This window comes from Pinus tabuliformis, chromosome 1_1, assembly GCF_031772625.1.
Source record: "Pinus tabuliformis cultivar Carrire ecotype Pingquan chromosome 1_1, CPIR1, whole genome shotgun sequence".
Taxonomy (NCBI): Eukaryota; Viridiplantae; Streptophyta; class Pinopsida; order Pinales; family Pinaceae; genus Pinus; species Pinus tabuliformis.
This window is the reverse complement of record NC_142297.1, coordinates 625,284,935-625,303,666: the sequence shown is the minus strand read 5'-3', so window position 1 is coordinate 625,303,666 and position 18,732 is coordinate 625,284,935. Positions and strand designations below refer to the sequence as shown.

The following is an 18,732-nucleotide window of genomic DNA, read 5'->3' as shown; positions in this document are numbered from 1 at the left end:
AGTACATGCAAATCACCCAATCTCCTTATACAATCAACCAATGAATCACCCAACTTATCAGAATGCTGTAAACAGAAAAGTAATACCAGAATCTATACCCAGAACTCTGCAACAATAGATAGAATACAATCAACAAATTTTTTAAGACAGGTCCGCAACTTCACCAATATAAATTTGCGGATATCCGCAGCCTTTATGTGCCTGAATTGCGCAGATCTGCACTGGATCCTTCTGCTGCTCTGCGTACCACCGCACTTACTCCTTCTGCTGAACTGCGTACCTCAGCCCAGATCCGCACCTTCACTGTCCGTCAGACAACGTACCTCCGCACTGGTCCTTCTGTGCCTCTGCGTACCTCCGCAATATGCTTTCTTCTGCACTGCGCACCCCGCACTGCGCCTTCTACTGCACTGCGTACCCCCGCGCTACATCTTCTCCTGCGCTGCGTACCCCCGCACTTACGCCATAGATCGCCTGCGAACCTCTGATTAGGGCCAAATTAACAATCCTCCAATGTGTCACAGATAGTCAGATCCACAGATCTGATCATGCGCCCGAGAGATCAAGACTTATCAATAGATTCACCTTAAGATTTCTCCTTGATTTAGATCTAGCTTTGTAAAACCAATCACCCAAAATTTCAGATCTTAAGATATTCAAATTTTCACAAGTGTCTAGCCAAGTGATCTCCTTCCCCTTTTTATAGTCAAACCCTTATCCACACCATGGGACAAAACCATCAAAAACCAATACAAGGAATCCAAACTGGGGTTCAATAAATTAGATCCTATACCACGGGCCAAAACCATAGGATCGTAAAAGACGGGCTAAAAAAACCAAGGGCCAAACATAGGATACCCCATGTGAGCGCACTTCTTTGCATTGGAGTGAGTGAACTGGGGGACCGCACCTTATGAACGGTGAACCTGCGGGTATGTCCGCACTCCCTGGACGGCGAACTTGCGGGTCCGCACCTTTTGAACGTTGCACCTGCGAACCTTTTATTTTCCATCATTTTAAGAGCCTGAATAGAGATTTGCCACTTGAGTGAGTTGCCATCAAGTACAACACCTGTACCATAGAGCCAAACCAGAATCATAATGCCAACAATTCCTACAGATGCGGCAGGTAAAAAAAAATATGAAATCAATGCCAAAGCTGTCAATACTCTATTGGGAAGTCTGTCACAATCAGAGTTTGTCAAAGTCATGTAGCTCAAATCAACGAAAGAAATATGGGACAAAATCGTTTAGAGCTACGAAGGAGACTCTCAGGTAAAACGTGCTGAGTTTCAAACTCTCAGAATTCAGTATGAAACTCTTAAGATGCATAGTGATGAAAGTATAGCTAGTTACTTCTTACGTATAGATGAGGTTGTTAATTGTATGAAGAATCTGGGTGAATAAATAAAGGAAGTTACCTTAGTTGAGAAAATTTTGAGATCCTTGTCTGCTAAATTTGAATCAAAAGTGTCTGCCATAGAAGAAAAATAGGATCTGCAGAATATCACTATGACAGAGCTTCATCGAATCTTAACTGCTTTTGAGATGAGAAAAGCAGGACCATCAGATATGAGAGAAGCCACATTTAAAGCTTCAGCAAAAGGAAAGGAAGAACACAATGAATCAGGACATATTTCAGAAGAAGATGAGGTAAACTTCGTCAAGAAGTTTCAATGGGGTTCTGGAAGGTTTAGAGGTAAGCTACCTTTCAAATGCTTTGCTTGTGGCAGAGTCAACCATTATGCTGCCAGATGTCCTCATAAAGATAAATATGAAAAAGGAAGGGAATATGCAAAAAGGAATAGAAAACAAGTTGTGAATAAAAGGAGTTACTTTACTCATGAAGATAGCGATGGTTTATCTAATAGTGATGAAGATGAAACTGGACAAGATTACAGACTTCTCATGGCTTATGATAGCAATGATTTTTGGGATTGTTTAGAAGAGGATAGTGATAGTTTATCTAACAACAATGATTATAAACTTCTCATGGCTTATGATGATGATAATTTTTGGGATATTTTAAAAGATGAATATTTTCATGAAAAAATCTCTAAACTCAAAATCTGTTTAGAAGAAAAGAATATGATTATAGAAACCTTGACATACCAACTTGTTGAAAAAGAAAAACACAATGAAAAACTAGAATGTGAAATTGTGGGTCTAAGAAAGGATCTTGAGAAAACGAAATCTCTCAATCTTAGATTCGCTAAAGGATCAGAAAATTTAAATGAAATTATCAAAGTTCAGTGTTCTCCTCTGATAAAGATAGGTCTTGGATATATTGAAGAATCATCTCAATCACAAAAGCCGTCAACCTCCACCAAAAGTTATTTTGATGCAACAAATACCAGTGAACGATATGACAATCGTCAACAAAGGCATAAAGCTGATCACCAGGTAAATCATACTCAATTTACTCCAAGGATGAATAGAAGCCACAACCAACCTCATGCAAATCATACTCAATTTTTCTCCAAAGATGAATATCAATAGAAACTACAATCAACAGGTAAATAGATTTGATAGTTGTAGAAACTTCTTTAATAGACAATGTTTTTCATGTCATAATTTTGGGCATAAAGCTGCTCAATGTGTTTCTTACAAAACCATCATGACTAGAGAAGTAAGAAATCAAAGGAATGTAACAGGGATCAAGAGAAGTTCCTATAATAAATTTTCTCTTCTTGAAAATGAATTATAATTCTTAATCTGTAACAACTTTGGTCATGAAGAATTTGAATGCAGGAGCAAATTTTGGCAAACACCTTAAAAGGAGAAAATGCCATTGAATTCCAAGATATGGAGAAGGGAAGAATCTCAAACAGAAAGATGTGGTATAGCCTTGTATGTAGAAGGACAAGAAAATCAGTGGTACATCGACAGTGGATGCTCCAAACACATGACAGGTGACAAAGAGAAACTTCACTTATATAATGCCGTAGAAAAGGAAAAGAATGTCTCATTTGGAAATGACACTTCAGCTGCCATAAAAGGTAAAGGCTCTGTTTTCTTGAAAGAAAAGGTTAAAGCTGGAAATGTTATGTATGTAGACGATTTAAAGTATAACCTATTGAGTGTCAATCAAATGTGTGATCATGGAAAAATAAGGGTCAACGAGTAAGCCTCTTGAACTTGTCCATACTGATTTATGTGGACCAACAAGGAAAAAGTCACCTCATGGAGAAGAATACTTTATTTTGTTCATTGATGAATTTTCCAGAATGTGTTGGATAGGTCTTCTAAAGCATAAAGATGAAGCATTTGAAAAGTTCCAAGCATTCAAAGCGTTGGTTGAAAATGAATCAGATCGAAAAATCAAATGCCTTAGATTTGATTGAAGAGGGGAATTTACATCAGATGAATTCTTTGACTTTTGTGAACGACATGGAATAAAAAGGCAATTCTCCACCGCAAGGACTCCTAAGAAAAATGGTGTGGTAGAAAGAATGAATAGAATAGTTCAACAAATGGCTCGAACTATGCTAGATGAATCTGGAACTCCGACAACATTATGGGGTGAAGCTGCATTTGCTGCCATGACTATTCTTAGCAAAGCAAATGTTTGGGTAAATAGCACTCAAACTCCACATGAACTTTGGTATGGTAAGACTCCTACTGTAAAATACTTTAAAGTTTTTGGAAGCAAATGTTTTATCAAAAGGACTGATGAAAAACTTGGTAAGTTTGAACCCAGAGCAGATGAAGGTATTCTTCTTTGTTATTCTTCCAGAAGTAAAGGATATAAATGTAATAATAAAAGACTTGGGAAAATTGTTGAAAGAATTGATGTTGTAGTTGATGAAGCATGCAAAAATCCAAAACAGATAAAATCAATAGAAGATTATGACAATGAAAAAGATGGGGATTATTTTCTCACATCAAATCAAAACCATATTGAAGAAGAAACCAATGAAGCGCCAGAAGAAGAGATAATGGTAGAAGAAAAGACTCCATCCAGGTATGTTCAGAAAAATCATCTAGAAACTCAAATATTAGGGGAAAAAGAGGCAGGTGTACAAACAAGAACTATTACAGGGTCCTCAAGCTATGTAGCATTACTATCCTCCACCAAACCTCAAAATGTAAATGAAGCATGCAAAGATGAATGTTGGGTCAAGGCCATGGATGAAGAACTTGAGCAAATTGAAAAGAATGATACTTGGGAATTAGTTCCTAGACCTCATGATAAAAATATTATAAGAACTAAATGGATATTCAAAAACAAGCTGAATGGAAATGGAGAAGTCATTAGAAACAAGGCCAAACTTGTTTGTAAAGGGTATGCTCAACAAGAAGGTATATATTTTGAAGAAACTTTTGCACCTGTTGCCAGAATTGAAGCCATAAGGATGTTTCTTGCTCTTTCTAATTTTCAGAAATTCAAAGTATACCAAATGGATGTAAAATTAGCCTTCCTCAATGGAGATTTAGAAGAAGAAGTTTATATTGAACAACTAGAAGGATTCATTCTTGGAAATGATGCAAAAATTGTATGCAGACTCAAAAAGGCTTTCTATGGTCTGAAACAGGCTCCAAGGGCCTGGTATTACCGCCTTGACAAATATCTACACCAACAGGGTTTTACAAAAGGTTCAACAGATAACAATTATATACAAAGATTGAAACTGATAAATTGCTAATTATTATTGTTTATGTTGATGATATCATTTTTGGTAGCAATGAAGAATCCATGAGTCAGAATTTTGTTTCAGTAATGCAACAAGAATTTGAAATGTCCTTGCTTGGTGAACTTACCTATTTTCTTGGTCTACAAGTTCAATAAAATAAAGATGGTATTTTTCTTTAACAAACCAAATATCTCAAACAGATCTTGAAAATGTATGGAATGGAAGATTCTAAACTTGTATGTACCCTAATGGTAACAGGATGTAGTCTCAGCTCAAATGATGAATCAACAATAGTACATCAACCAACTTACAGATCCATGATTGGCAGTCTGCTTTATCTAACAGGTACCCGACCTGACATCATGCATACAGTAGGAATAGTTAGAAGATTCCAAGCAAATCCAAAGGAATCACACCTTCAGGCAGTGAAAAGAATTTTCAAATATTTTCAAGGAACTCATGACTTTTGTTTATGGTATTCTAGAGATGCAGAGCTTACTCTTCATGCATATACAAATGCAGATTGGACAAGAAGTATTGATGATAGAAAAATCACTAGTGGTGGTGCATTCTATATGGGCTCCAGGTTAGTATCTTGGTTCAGCAAGAAACAAAATTCAATTGCTTTATCTACAGCTGAAGCAGAATATGTGGCTGTTGCATCTTGCTGCACGCAACTACTTTAGATGATGCAAACTTTGCAAGACATTTAGATCACATGTACTCCATCCATCTCCATTCTATGTGATAATACAAGTGCCATCAGTATTTCAAAGAATCCAGTCATGCACTCTAAGACCAAGCACATATCCATCAAGTACCATTTTCTACATGAACAAGTGCTTGAACAAAAGGTCAAATTGGAGTATGTTCCTTCCAAAGAATAGGGTGCTGATATATTCACTAAACCACTGCCCAAAGAAACATTTGAATATCTCAGACAAAATCTAGGAGTAGTTGCTGCATCATCCTGATGTTAAATCCAGTTTTTCAGAGAAAATTTATTATACACATGTTTCATGAAGTATAGTCGCGTACACATGTGGGTTTTTGTGGGTAAAGGAGCGTATATGTTTCTCAGACAAGAAAAATAGTGGGGCAAAATCTGCTATGGGTGCTCTGTCTGATGTTGATGATTACAATCTATTGATATGCTTTGTTCATTAATTTTTATCTGACTGACAAAGATGCCTTGATCATTGACTTGTTAACAATGCACAAGTAGCACAGGTTTAGGGGGAGCATTAGCCTTGACGTGCATTCTGCATTGTTGGCATTATGGTTGTTGAGTCCAGCTATGGCTTCAGATATTTATACCATTTGTTGCTTAAGTCATGTAAAAGTATAGGGTGTGATATGTCTTCTCATACATTTAATGAGTCCTATTGGACAAATGATGTAATTTGTATCCCCACTTTGCATGGGATGGATGATGTATTTATGTCATGTATAAACAATTGGTATGTCCCCACTTGGTCGGTGGATGAGTCAAATTTGGTGTATCCCCACTTGGTTGGGAGATTGATGTATGTACGAGTCATTGGTGATAGGAAAGTCATACTCACCTAGTTGAGTTATAGAGTCATGTTATTCCTGCAGATTCTGCATGTGCTCAGGGGGAGCATGGACCTTGCATGGACGGTTTAGTACATCTCAGCATAGGGGGAGCTTAATCAAAGAATTCAACATAATGTATATCAAAGGGGAGAATATCTTGGTCCGCCCCTTGCCCTTGATGTCAAAGGGGGTCAGTGATTTGGTGTTTGGTGTTGTTGTTTCCATCAAGTCCAAAGGGGGAGATTGTTGGTGTTATGATATAGGTGTTGTCCTTGATGGAAACTCACACAGGTGATAGTTCACAATTTAACAAGTTAACAATAAAGGATTATAGATTAGACTCCAAAGTTTGAAGAAAGAGATGTATACGCTGGTTCACTTTATCAAAGTAGCGTATACACGCGGGAACACAAAACAAAAAGTGTGTATATGTACACACACACCTTCACAGAAGGAAAAGCGCGTATGAGATGGAAAATAAAGTTTTTGGTCCAAGGTATTCGACCCATGGTATTGACCTTAGGTATTTGGTCCAAGATATTGGTCCTAAGTGGTTTTGGTCCAAGGTATTGGTACAAAGTGTTTTTGGTCCAAGGTATTGACAAAGGGCCTGAAGCTATATAAGGAAGAGAAGATCATAAGGCCAGAAGGGAAAACAATAAGATTCTAAGGAATACTTCTATCCGAAGTATGTTTGAAGTTGCAGGGTTATGTTTGGGACTAGATCTGAAATATTCACGTGCACCTTGAGTTCAATATTGGATCAAGAATCATGAGACTTGAAATGACTTATTCTTGAATGATCTGATATTGGTTAAGACTAGATCTGATGTTTTGTGCCTGTTCTATTTGTTATCTATCATGATCTGGGTTTGTTTGAAGTTTGAAATTACAACAAAGTTCTGAATCAATATTTACAGATGTGTACGCAGGTTCGTCTCGGCCAAAGTGCGTATACGCGTAGGTTTGGTTCTTTCAAGTAGCGTATACAAAAGAAACGCTTCTTTTCAAATCTGACTGATCTATTTGATAAAATTCTGTTGTTTTATTGTTGTATATCAATGAAGTCTTCTTAGATCTGAATGTAAAACTGAATGCATAACGAGGGCGACATTTGATTGATTAATTATATAAGTGAGAAGAAGTGATCTCTATCCTTGCTTGTGTAAAGATCTGTAAGTTGACAGTAGATATTTAGCATATTGATGGTTGGTATAGACCTAATTCAAAAGTTTATGTTTGCAGTATTTTTGAAGGTATATGCAGGTTTAATTTACGGAAGTAGCGTATACATGCAGTTTGGGTTCAACCAAGGAGCATATACACTCTAATGCATGATTTTTTAGGTTACAACTGGTTTTGAATGATGATGCAGGGTTCTGGGTGCAACACAATGTTCTGGTGACAATGATCTAATTGTTCAGATTAACTAAATATTGGTTGATGCAGCTTAAGTTTAAAAGCGTTGATGGGTCCAATATGAAAATTTGATGAAACGTGGCCTTTAGATTGTGGTGTTGTGATCCAGGAGTATCCAGTCTGAAAATTCATGAAACATGGTCCCCGGTGGAAGAGTGGAGTTTTCTGTAGGCTGACACCTACGTACTAGTAAACATATTGGCTAGTACAAGAGCTAGGGGGTTGTAGCTCCCTTCCAGTAGAAGCTGGAGAACGAGAGAATGTTGTAACCTTCTGCAGGTAGAAGCCTGTGTATTGGTATGAGTCTGCACCAGTACAAGATTGTAGATAGATTTTCTTATTATTAAAAGAAGACAGAGACGATAGCAGCAGGTGGTTTTTACCCACATTGGGTTTCCACCTTAAATCTTGGTTTTCATATGTGTTGCTTATGTGTGATGATTTATTTTGCTTTTACCACACTGTCTAATAAATCTCTGATATATTGTTTTAAGCTCAACACATGATAAATTGTCTAAATCACAAGTTCTCTGGATATATGCTGGTTTCTTTAAGCGCAACCGCGTGTACACACTAGTTCACTTCACTGAAGTGGCGTATATAAATCTTTTTGGGAAACAAAATTATTGATCTGATAATACTGATTCACCCCCCTCTTAGTGTTATTTCCAACAGAAAATTTACCATATACCTGACCCTCAGGATATATATGACAAGAAATATGTGGCCAACTTCACAAAGAAGAGCCCATACCCCTGCACGCTGATTCACAGCTGGAGAGTATTGGAGAACAAATTCAAATTTGACAAATCGGGTATGTATCCTATAGCCTCTTTGGAAAGCCCCTACAACTATGCAGCTGCTATGTTATGTAGATTATATGGGTTACCCAATAGTTCCAAGTTTTCCATAGAATGGATTCCTCTGATTGATGCCTACGTTAATTCCCACATCATGAATTGGGCCACCATCCTATCTGATAACCTAGCCACCATCATTACTGAATATTGACAGAAGAGATCCTCCTCTCCAGAGAACTTTTGTTCTATTTTAGTGCCTACATTATGGAAACCATCTGTTTCTCCACTACATTTCCGACTAAGGGTTGGAAATGGACCTTAGAGGACCCCTACCCTATCCATCTCAATCATAAGCAAATATGGGAATCCCATTATATACCCCATTTCTATAAAATATGTCATGTTGTTATTTTTCCCTTGCATCAAATAATTTTCAATAAGAAAGCCCCCGGGTTTTCCCAAGAAGCCGTTACAGACCTTCTAGCTGTTGTCAAATATTTTATTGAAGAATGGTTCACCTATATTAGGGTTTTTGGTAGCACATCCAACCCACATGTCCTTCCATTATATGTTTATGATAAATTGTTGGCAAGGGAAATCACCCACTAGACTGTGGGAAAAGGCCTAACTAAAGTTCTCAAAGAAAGCAAGAAGTTATTATGGCCCTCTTTTCCTGTCAAGTGCGGTTCTTTTTCTTTAGAAAATTTTAATCATGTGATTAAGGAGTCAGTAAGCATGGAAGCCCTCAGGCTTCATACTTTTCCAAAAAGGAAATTTGATCCAGACCAGGTAGCATATAACATCACTACTGTGGTAAAGCTCAAGCCATACAACCATGAGGATAACGATTTTGAAGACCTGTTACAGTCGGTTGAATCCTTCGAACAAGCGTTCGAATGGGCTAAAGCCAACCTGAGTCCTGAAGATTTTGAAAAATTTTGGGAATTCAGAAATGAAAGGCTCGAAGTAATCCCAATGCACTTGTTGAAGATCGAAAATAAGCCTATGCCCAGTGTGACTGTTAACAGTGAAGGACCTAGTTCTCGCATAGAATCTCAGGTGAATACTGAGAAAACACCAGGTGTAGGGGAGGCCAAAGACATAGGTAACACATCAGAGTCCAACAGGAAGTGAGCCGAGAAATAGGTTATGAGCACCTGACCTAAAGAAATCAGTTCAGAGGTGAAAAGTAGTAGTTTGGAGCAGGAGTGGAATCAATTTAATCAAAAACTGCAAGACACTCCCAAAATGACAGATACCCAAGAAACAATGGAGTGTCAAACTCCTCTCAATATTCAGGAGAATACAGAGTCTAGGTCTATGGACGAGTAGTCCAAATCCATGGATGAGCAGTCCAAGACTATGGATGAGTAGGCAACAACATCCCAGTAGATTGAGATTATCCCTGCTCTGCCCGCATCAGGGATCATATTGAAAGTGACTAAAATCCCTCCACTTGATGTTTTCTACAACCTGCTCCACAAGGTTGTAGTAAGAAGACAAAGGAAAAGGAAAAGGGTAGAAACACCCGAGCTCCCACCTGGAAATGAGCCAATGGACATAGTTTGGAGGGACATTCCTTTCAACCCAGCTGAGAACTTGACTAGATTGTCACAGTTCATGGGAGCATATGCAACGACCACCATGGAAAAAGCTACTGAAGTCTCTACTTTGTTGAGAGAAAAGGAGGAGAGGATTGCACAGCTCGAGTAGCAGCTCGAAATAGAGAAAGCAAGTGTGAATAGGCAAGCAACTGAGTAGCTTGCCCAATTGCAACAGAGCATGGAGGTCCTAAAGATAAGCCATGAAGCCGATATATCAGCCAAAAACATGCAACTCCAAGAATTGTAGCAAGCCATGGAAAGATATAAGGAAGTTCCTACTACCGAGGAATTCATTAAAGAGGCGCTGGAACTGAATTCCCTCCTGATGAAACAGCAAGAGAACTTTTTCCAAAAGATGTCACACATTACTCCTTATTTGATCACTAGCGAACAATTAACAGATAAGGTGATTGACCAGAGAACCAATTTTACTGATCTGAACACCAGAATCTCAGAGTTCATCGAATGGCAGGAAACAAAAGACGGAAGGAAAGCCAATCTGCCTGAGATTGAGGAGACACACAAAGACATTCTTTTCACGGATTGGGACGCGAGAATCAAGCAAGTTGAGCTAGCAGTGGCAAGGGTAGCTGGGGTATCGAAGAATATAATCAAGGCAGTGAACCACACTATGTTTGTCACCAACCTGGTAAAGGAAGGCAATCTAAAAGAAATGCTCGATTTAGGTGCTTTGCATAAAAGTTGGAAGAAAAAGGCAAAGTCTCAAAGGGAAGCAATCACAAAATTGACCAAGACCGCCTGGGATTCGTATTGGCAATACCTCGTCAAGCCGCACGGTCAAATCATGACCCTTAACTGCTCACTTCATTCCAATCAGCGGATGCTGCCACCTCTCACCGATGCGATTTTCGTAGGACAGCTCATGACACATTTTGAGGCACCTCCTCAACTCAATCCAATGACCGATATATGCGATTTGAAGGACAAGCTGGCAGAAAACAAATCATCATCTTAGCCTCTGCTCATCAAGCCACTGTTTATTTTTAGAGTTAGTTAACTAGTTGGGAGGAAGGTTGTTTGAAACCTCCACAAATTTTTGTATAATCTATTTCCTGCACATTAGTTAGAATAATATTTATACCCTTCTCATGCATTTAAAGAAGGGTCCAGAATTTTATCAAAAACATTTGCAAAGAATGGACTTTTGTAAGTTTGTGAATGCTTTGGTGAAATTATGGAACATGATAATTTCTTTTAGATATCAGACTACTTTCGTCTGTTGATGCACTATTGTGTTCTTAGGAGATAATTTGATTTGAAGAAAGGAGTTGATCCATGTCATTAGTCAAATGAACAGAGCTTCGCACATATGATACTATTATCTTGTATGATTGATTCTGTTTTTATTTTAATTAGTGACAACACTTTATTTTCATGAATTGTATGTGAGATTTATCCTTTCTGTTAAGCGTTAATTGCACTATTGTATGATGCCTAGCTGAAATTGTTGATTTTCATATATAACTCATCATATATGCGATATATTTTATAAATTTTTTTGACTAACTATTTAGTCAAATAAATTATCTTTATACGTTATCATCTCTGTTTATGCGTGATTGATCTTTATTATCACATGTTAAGCAAATATCTTTGTAGATCACATACAACACAAAAATACCCAGGTTTATATTAGAATAAGTTAGTTTAGAGATTTGCATGATAGAATATGTCATTTGGATTATCATTATTCTATTGCAATCACTCGTGAGCCACCCACTCTCATCTTAAAACCCACACTAGGAAACTGGTCCCATTATCCTTAGTCGGAGCCACCACTTTAAACGAAAAAGGAGTTGTCTTAAGGTTTGGACCGGGTGGTTATCCCCCATGTCGGGGCAACATAATTTTGAGGCCGCAACATACCCCAAGAAAACATTATTTGAAGCCTCAAAACGATCTCAGAAGATTTCAGACCCCAATTTGCCAAACTGGGTCCCATTGTCTTATGAGTTGATTCCTCCATTTTTTCCATTCTGAAAGAATCGAGATGGATGAAAAACAATATAATGATCCAATCTGAATTAAAGTTGGCCAACACATTTATAAGGCCACCGAAATCAAAGATCACAACTTTGGGAACTCTAGTGCTCATGGAGACATTCACCCATGATGCATACAATGAGGCCTATTCGAAGGATGAGGACTTCAAGGAGGTGTTTCAACAATTTCAAAGCCATAATTATGTGCATGATGGCAACAACATCGTTGACTACCAATCTCTAGAATGGATTACTCTACAGGCTAAATAGATTATGTGTTCCTAAAGGCGAGCAACTGTAGTTGATTAGAGAGGCTCACACCTCCAAGGTTGCAGGACACTTTGTTGTAAGGAAGACAATGACCAACTTGTAGAGGTGTGTGTATCGGCCCAAGATGCAACAACATGTTGCTAGGTTCATAAGAGGATGCATGATTTGTTGTACCAACAAGCATAGTAAAAAGAAATATGGTCTATATCATCCCTTTTCTATACCCACTTGTCATTGGGAAAAAATTTCCATAGATTTTGTGGGGGTTTTACCAACAACCGAGAAGGGACATAACTATGTGTTTGTGGTAGTTGACAGGTTCAACAAGACGTGTGTTTTAATGCCTTGTAAAATGACCATCAGCGAGCAAGAATTTGTGAACTTGTTCTTTGGACATGTTTGAGTGCACTTTGGGATACCGGGGAGCATCATTTCAAATAGAGACATAATATTTCTTAATGAATTTTGGACTACATTGTGGGAGAAGATGGACATGGAGTTAACGAGGTCTAGAACATTCCATCCATAGATAGATGGACAAACATAAATAGTCAACATGAATTTGGTGCAAATTTTTAGGGGTTACAATCAGAAGCATCCATAGACTTGTGAAGAAACTATGGTGTATATACAACAGTGTTATATCAGAACAATCTACGCTTCTACTAGTAAGTCCCCATTTGAAACTTGTTTTGAATATTTTCCATCTTCACCTTTGGATATTGCATATGAACAACAAGGAGCAGTTAGGGAGGATCTTACTACGTATATCTTAAGGGTAGCAAAATTTGTTGAGAAGATCAAGGAGATACATCTATGGGTACAAGAGACACTACAAAATCCACAAGAAAAGTACAAGCCCAGACATGATCAACACAAAATGGAGAAGTCCTTTAAGGTTGTAGATAACATATGGTAATAGTTGAATAAGGAGAGGCTACAAGGTCCTGGTAAGGAAATCAAAACTTTGCGTTATGGTCCATTTGAGATACTTGAAAAGGTGGGAGATAATGCCTATAAACTTAGTTTACCCCCATACATGTGCGTTTACTCATTGGTGAATGTAAATTATTTGAAATTCTATGAGCCTTCAATGCTAGATCAAGAAGAGGAACATATCTTACTTTCTGTACATGATTTGGAACCAAATGCTTAGGAAGAGTGGACAGAGGATATAGTTTTTCTGAAGAGGTCTAGAACTATAAGACATGGGCGACATGACCTTTGGTAGATTGGGTTGATAAGATAGCTTCTAGGCAAAGCTAAATGGTACACCTAGGAGATGGAGGCAAAATTTCTTCGCCTCAGATAGTAGAAGATTTTGGGGACCAAAATCTTCCCAAAATGGGGAGGTGTGACACAAATTAAATCATTATATTATTTTTCATCCATATTGAAGCTTACAAGGTGGAAAAAGTGGAGGATTCAACTTGCAAGGCCATTTTTATGGGCGAGACCTAGTTTGGAAAATTGAGGTCTGAAACCTTTAGGGAAAAATTTGGTGCATTAGGTGACATTTTTTGGGCATAAAATTTCGCCTCTTAACCTTGGCACATTTTTGCACTATTCTAGACTCAAAGACTTTTCCAACAACACAAGAATCACCTCAACCAGATTTTGTATGCAAAAATTATGCCACTCTGAAGTTGACCTTCCTGTTTTGATAACCATAATTCAAGAGGATGCCACATCTGCCTTTCCATTATTCATGGAAAGGTACTAGCTAGGTGACCATGAATATTTGATATTGTAACTCTATCTAAGAGTTGGAAGAGTCAAACTTAACCAGTAGTAGGCTATCGGACAATGTTATAACTGGGCCACTAGGAGGAAAAATGGTTCCATTCTATTTGAGTGCATTTTGTTCCATAGATGAGCAGAGTAGTCGAGAATGGGTAAGGGAGACAAAAAACAAAGAGGGTTTGTGCATTGTAGCAACACACAAGCCACATGCCTCACCTTCCAGCTAGGTTTTCTCTCAAAAAGGTTTCCAGAGTTATATCTCATGTTAATTTGTGGTTTGTGAGTTTTATTTTGTTGTTCTCTATTTTTTGCATAGTTATAATTTGCATGAACACAATAGATAATAATTAGTAAATCCATAAATTTAAGGAGAAATAAACCCTTAGTGTAGATTTTAGATTTTTTAATATATTTTAGTAGATATGTTGTGACAAATTATCCAATGGAATATGCACGACGGTTTATGGATAATGAAGGGTTGCTTTCTATATAACATTCAACGGGTTTTTCATACCCTAATTAGGCATGTGGGAAAATAAAGTTTGCATATTGACTCCTTTGAGTCCAAATAAATGTTGTGTTTGGCAATTTGTCTCCATCATTTTAGCTTTTTCCATGTGTAAGGGGAATATCTTATTAATCTCATGATTCCCTTATGTCATAATCAGGTGCAAAGAAGAGGTGATCAGGTGCTTTAATTGAGTAATAGTGATTAAGTCCATTTAATTCAAACAGGTAAAAGACTATTGAGCATTGAAATTTTGCACAATATTTTTTTTTTTCCATTTAGGTTACATGGAAGCCAATGGGCTTGAATGTGGAGTGTTGAAATATGTAAAATGATGGATATGCCAAGGCTATAAGGACTCAATAAACTTCATACCTCAGATTGAGCCTTTGATAGAGGCATTCCTTACTGGTGAGTTGGTTCATTGAGCGATTTGAGAGTCATGTATTGTCATCTTTTTGTTGTTAATTTAGTGAAAATTGAAAGTACATCTGGTAATCTTACCTGGTATGTTATGAAAAGAAAAATGAAGTTTCCCATTAATGCTACCAGGAAGTTTTGAGAGATAATATTTCTCTTCTTTTAGGCATCTCATACCTCGAAAGGAAAAAAAACATAGTTTAATGTATGGATGGAAATTAATGGTTATGTGGGAAGGTTATTTTATGTGTATATTTTGCTCATCGAATAAATCTCCTTGTTAATGATTAAAATAAATAATTTTCTAATCAATTGGGTAGTCATGTATCTTCATCTTTGTTGTTAATTTTGATGAAAACTGAAAGTACATCAAGTAATCTCAGTTGGCATGTTTTGAAATAAGAAAAGAAATTCACCATTAACCCTATTAGGAAATTTTGAGAGATAAGGTTCCTATTTTTCTAGGCGTCTCATATCGTGAAAGGAAATAAACATGGCTTTATTTATGTACGGCAATTAATGGTTACATGGGAAAGTTATTTTATGTGCATTTTTTTCCTTGAAATCTTCTTGTTAATTTCTAAATTTGAGGAGGGTTAAAAGAAATAGATAATGTGTTTGAGCATTTTCCATATATATATATATATAAGTTTAATGGGTTAGCCCAATTGGTCATTAATGTTGTTGGACATTTGGCTAGTTCCATGCTAATAGGTGCTCGATTCAAATTCTCTTAGGTTAGACACTAATCTATGTTGACAAGTTTATTAGGATGCCATTCATGAATAGGGAAACATTCGGTGGGTTTTCATGTTCGGTTTTCCTTGAAAGTGTAAAGGAAAGAAAGAAAGATCCCTACCCCGATTATATCAATCATCTTTCAATGTAGGACAACAAAATATTATCTTAATTTTCTTCTTAATGATAATGCCGAAAAAAAAACCAATAATTATGATTAGTGTAGAATTGCAATGTGATTTTGATTATGATTTGAACCAAATAGATTGGTTCTTAAAGTATGGTTTAGCAATAATTAATTGAAAAAATATTTTTAGTTGAGTGTTCTTTTTCTTTTTCCTTGGAAAAAAAGAACAAACTACATATTGAGTCATAGAACCATTTTAAACTAACTTGTTTTAGATCCAAATTGCTTCATTTTGAACATATAATAGACAAACATGCATTATCTTTTTTTTCCCCTGGGAAAAATCGTAATTTTATTAAAAATAACAAAATTACATTTTGTAGATGCACAAGTGCATATGCAAAAAGCAACACAAAAGACTGCTGTCATAAACAGAAAAAAAACCGGAAAGAAGTAATGTACAAATGGGGAGGAAATTATGTTTTCCTCCCTTTTTTCTTCTCAACCTTTCGCTACTCCCCTTGAGTCCGTGAGGATGAAAAAAGAACTAGAGAAGAGTCCTCCACAATGCAAGGATTGTCCTTGTCCGTATCAGAGTGTTATGGAGAATGTTGTCTTTTGGCTCCGCTAGTGTCCACAAAATCTAGTATTTTCTCTGGCAAAGAGTCCATCATTTCCTGTGATGCAAATTTCTCAGATTCTGGCGACTTGTGTATCTGATTGTTTGCTATGGGGATGGTTGCCATGGCTTCTTCCCCAATAGGATCATCTCCATGTTTAGGTGGAGGGTTAGCTGCCTCCTCGTCCTCTGTTTCTTCTTCTGGATTCACTGTGCGTTGCCAGCCTCTTGGTTTTTGTGCTTGTTTCTTGTTTCTTTTGGTTTCTCTTTTGACTTGTGGATAGTGATTATGGAGGTGACTTGTTTGTTGACAACCTCAACACCCGAAGGCCGTGTTTTCATAATATAGTGGTTGTTTCCATTGTGTGTTGTTATGGATCAGAATTATGCTATCAGGTAGCCCTTGACTAAGATCAACCTCCCCACAGATTCTGGCAAAATTATGTATACATCTAGCAATTCTTTCCACATCTTGCTTGATGTATTTGCCTATCGCATTCCCCATTGCTTCAAAAACTTTGGGAAGCCAAAAGTGTAACGGGAGGTTGTGTAGATTGACCCATACCGGCATTTTGGAAACCACCATATAGGAGGGGTCAAAATCTATGAACCAGGGGGTCATGAAGAGTCCTTCATTGCCCCAGAACCATGGCCCCTCATGGAGGACATATTCTTTTTCCTTGACCGTGTCGAATTTGACAATAAAAAAACCTTTGGAGCACAAATGGATGTCACAATTTATTGTCCATGTGGAGAAGATCCATTGTCGTAATACATCTATTTTAGGCCAAAAGCCATTGAATCTACATATGACAACCATGGAAGAGAAATCAGTATGAAATTTGTTTACCTCAGGCAGATCGATTGTCAATACTGGTGTCTTCGTTCTTTGCTCCACAATATAGGGTCCAGGTAGATCTTGTGTTGGTGTTGGCTTGTTGGTGGCTTCCCCCTTCCCTTTGACGGCATCCTTGAAAGAACCTGTGCCCTTTGAGCAAGATCCAAAGCTTCCACCTTTCAGTCTTGTGCTTAGTATGATGGTTGAATCTCGCACAATGCCATAGTGCTGCACCGTATATTTTTCCTATAAAATATGTCCTGCATATACCAAGCTTAGCAAGTTTGCTGAGATGCCTAAATATTCTTGTATTTCGTCCTTTATATTTTATATCAGAGTCCTTGTCCAGGTTTGCTTGCAAATCGTATTCCCTAACAGGGTTCTGATCAAAATTTGTATCAGTTCATGGCCAGGGTCCTTGGTGGCTAGTTTTTTTTTTTTCCTGGATTCTTCTGCTTTTTGGGTCACCAAAGCAGTAAGGGGTGCAGGCTTGCGGAGGTCAATTCTTTGGTGCTCATATAAAATACCCAAAGGTCTTGTGTGTATCAGGGAAACCTTGACCTCTCGACAAATGGCATTTTTGATGAGGGGGGTCCGTGTCATAAATTTCTTCTCTGCCTTGATGTCATCCTCCCACGTCTATCTGGAGGTGAATAGGGATGCCTCAAAATGCATAACCCACGACCCTATGCTCCCGCCCCTTTCTTGTTCTTCGACCTTTCCTTTTATAATTTTCCTGAGAATGGCGGTTCGGTCTTCCTGTGGTAGTCCAAGGTGGGGTAGTGGTTCAATTAGCCGCATCACCTTCAATATATCGCAGGCATTGTTGCATAGCCAGACTGTTTCACCCACGATGGTTTGAACTGTGACCCGAAACAGGGTAAGCTCTGGTTGTTTTAAATCTATTAGCCCTAGGCGCTGTGGTATGGAGCCCTGTTCCGCCCAGTGAATACCATCTTGAGCCAAGAAGGGAGAAACCTCTGGCCACTATTTGAGTTGATCTACTCCTTGGGACTCCTTTCCTGCTAAAGATCCAGGCCAAATCATTAACGGTGAAACGTGCTCTGCAATCCCGGCTGCTAGACTCCACGTTGTTCCAAAGCAGTACTGATCTCTGGGAGTGGCGGCGGCGCAAAACGTCCCTTCTGTAACCCTAGCCATTCGAGCTCTCAGTTTCCTCCCTATTTTCCCCTGTGCACTTTCACAAACATGCATTATCATTAGTCAACATGGATCAATTAGAATAACATACAGGGGTTACTAAGTACTAGGGTCATGTGAAAAACATGATTGGCTAGTTCAATGGCCATTTATTGATATTCATAGTTTTCAAGAATTATATGTTAAGGTGAAGAGTTTTTCCAACCATGTGAATAATGTGAGTAATATAGGTATTTGTGACTAGTGTGTTTTGCATTTGAAAAAATCAAGTATTTTCACATAGATTGAATAC

The 18,732-nt window shown here is 37.8% G+C and overlaps 1 long non-coding RNA gene across 1 annotated transcript in view; it reads left to right on the top strand.

Annotated features, from left to right (window-relative positions):
- LOC149214866 (uncharacterized) overlaps positions 1-14,914 on the top strand; it is a 61,418-nt gene extending 46,504 nt beyond the window's left edge. The window contains exon 2 of the long non-coding RNA XR_016250957.1: positions 14,698-14,914. This is a non-coding gene — a long non-coding RNA (uncharacterized LOC149214866). The remainder of the gene's footprint in view (positions 1-14,697) is intronic.
- The last annotated feature ends 3,818 nt before the right edge of the window (positions 14,915-18,732 follow it).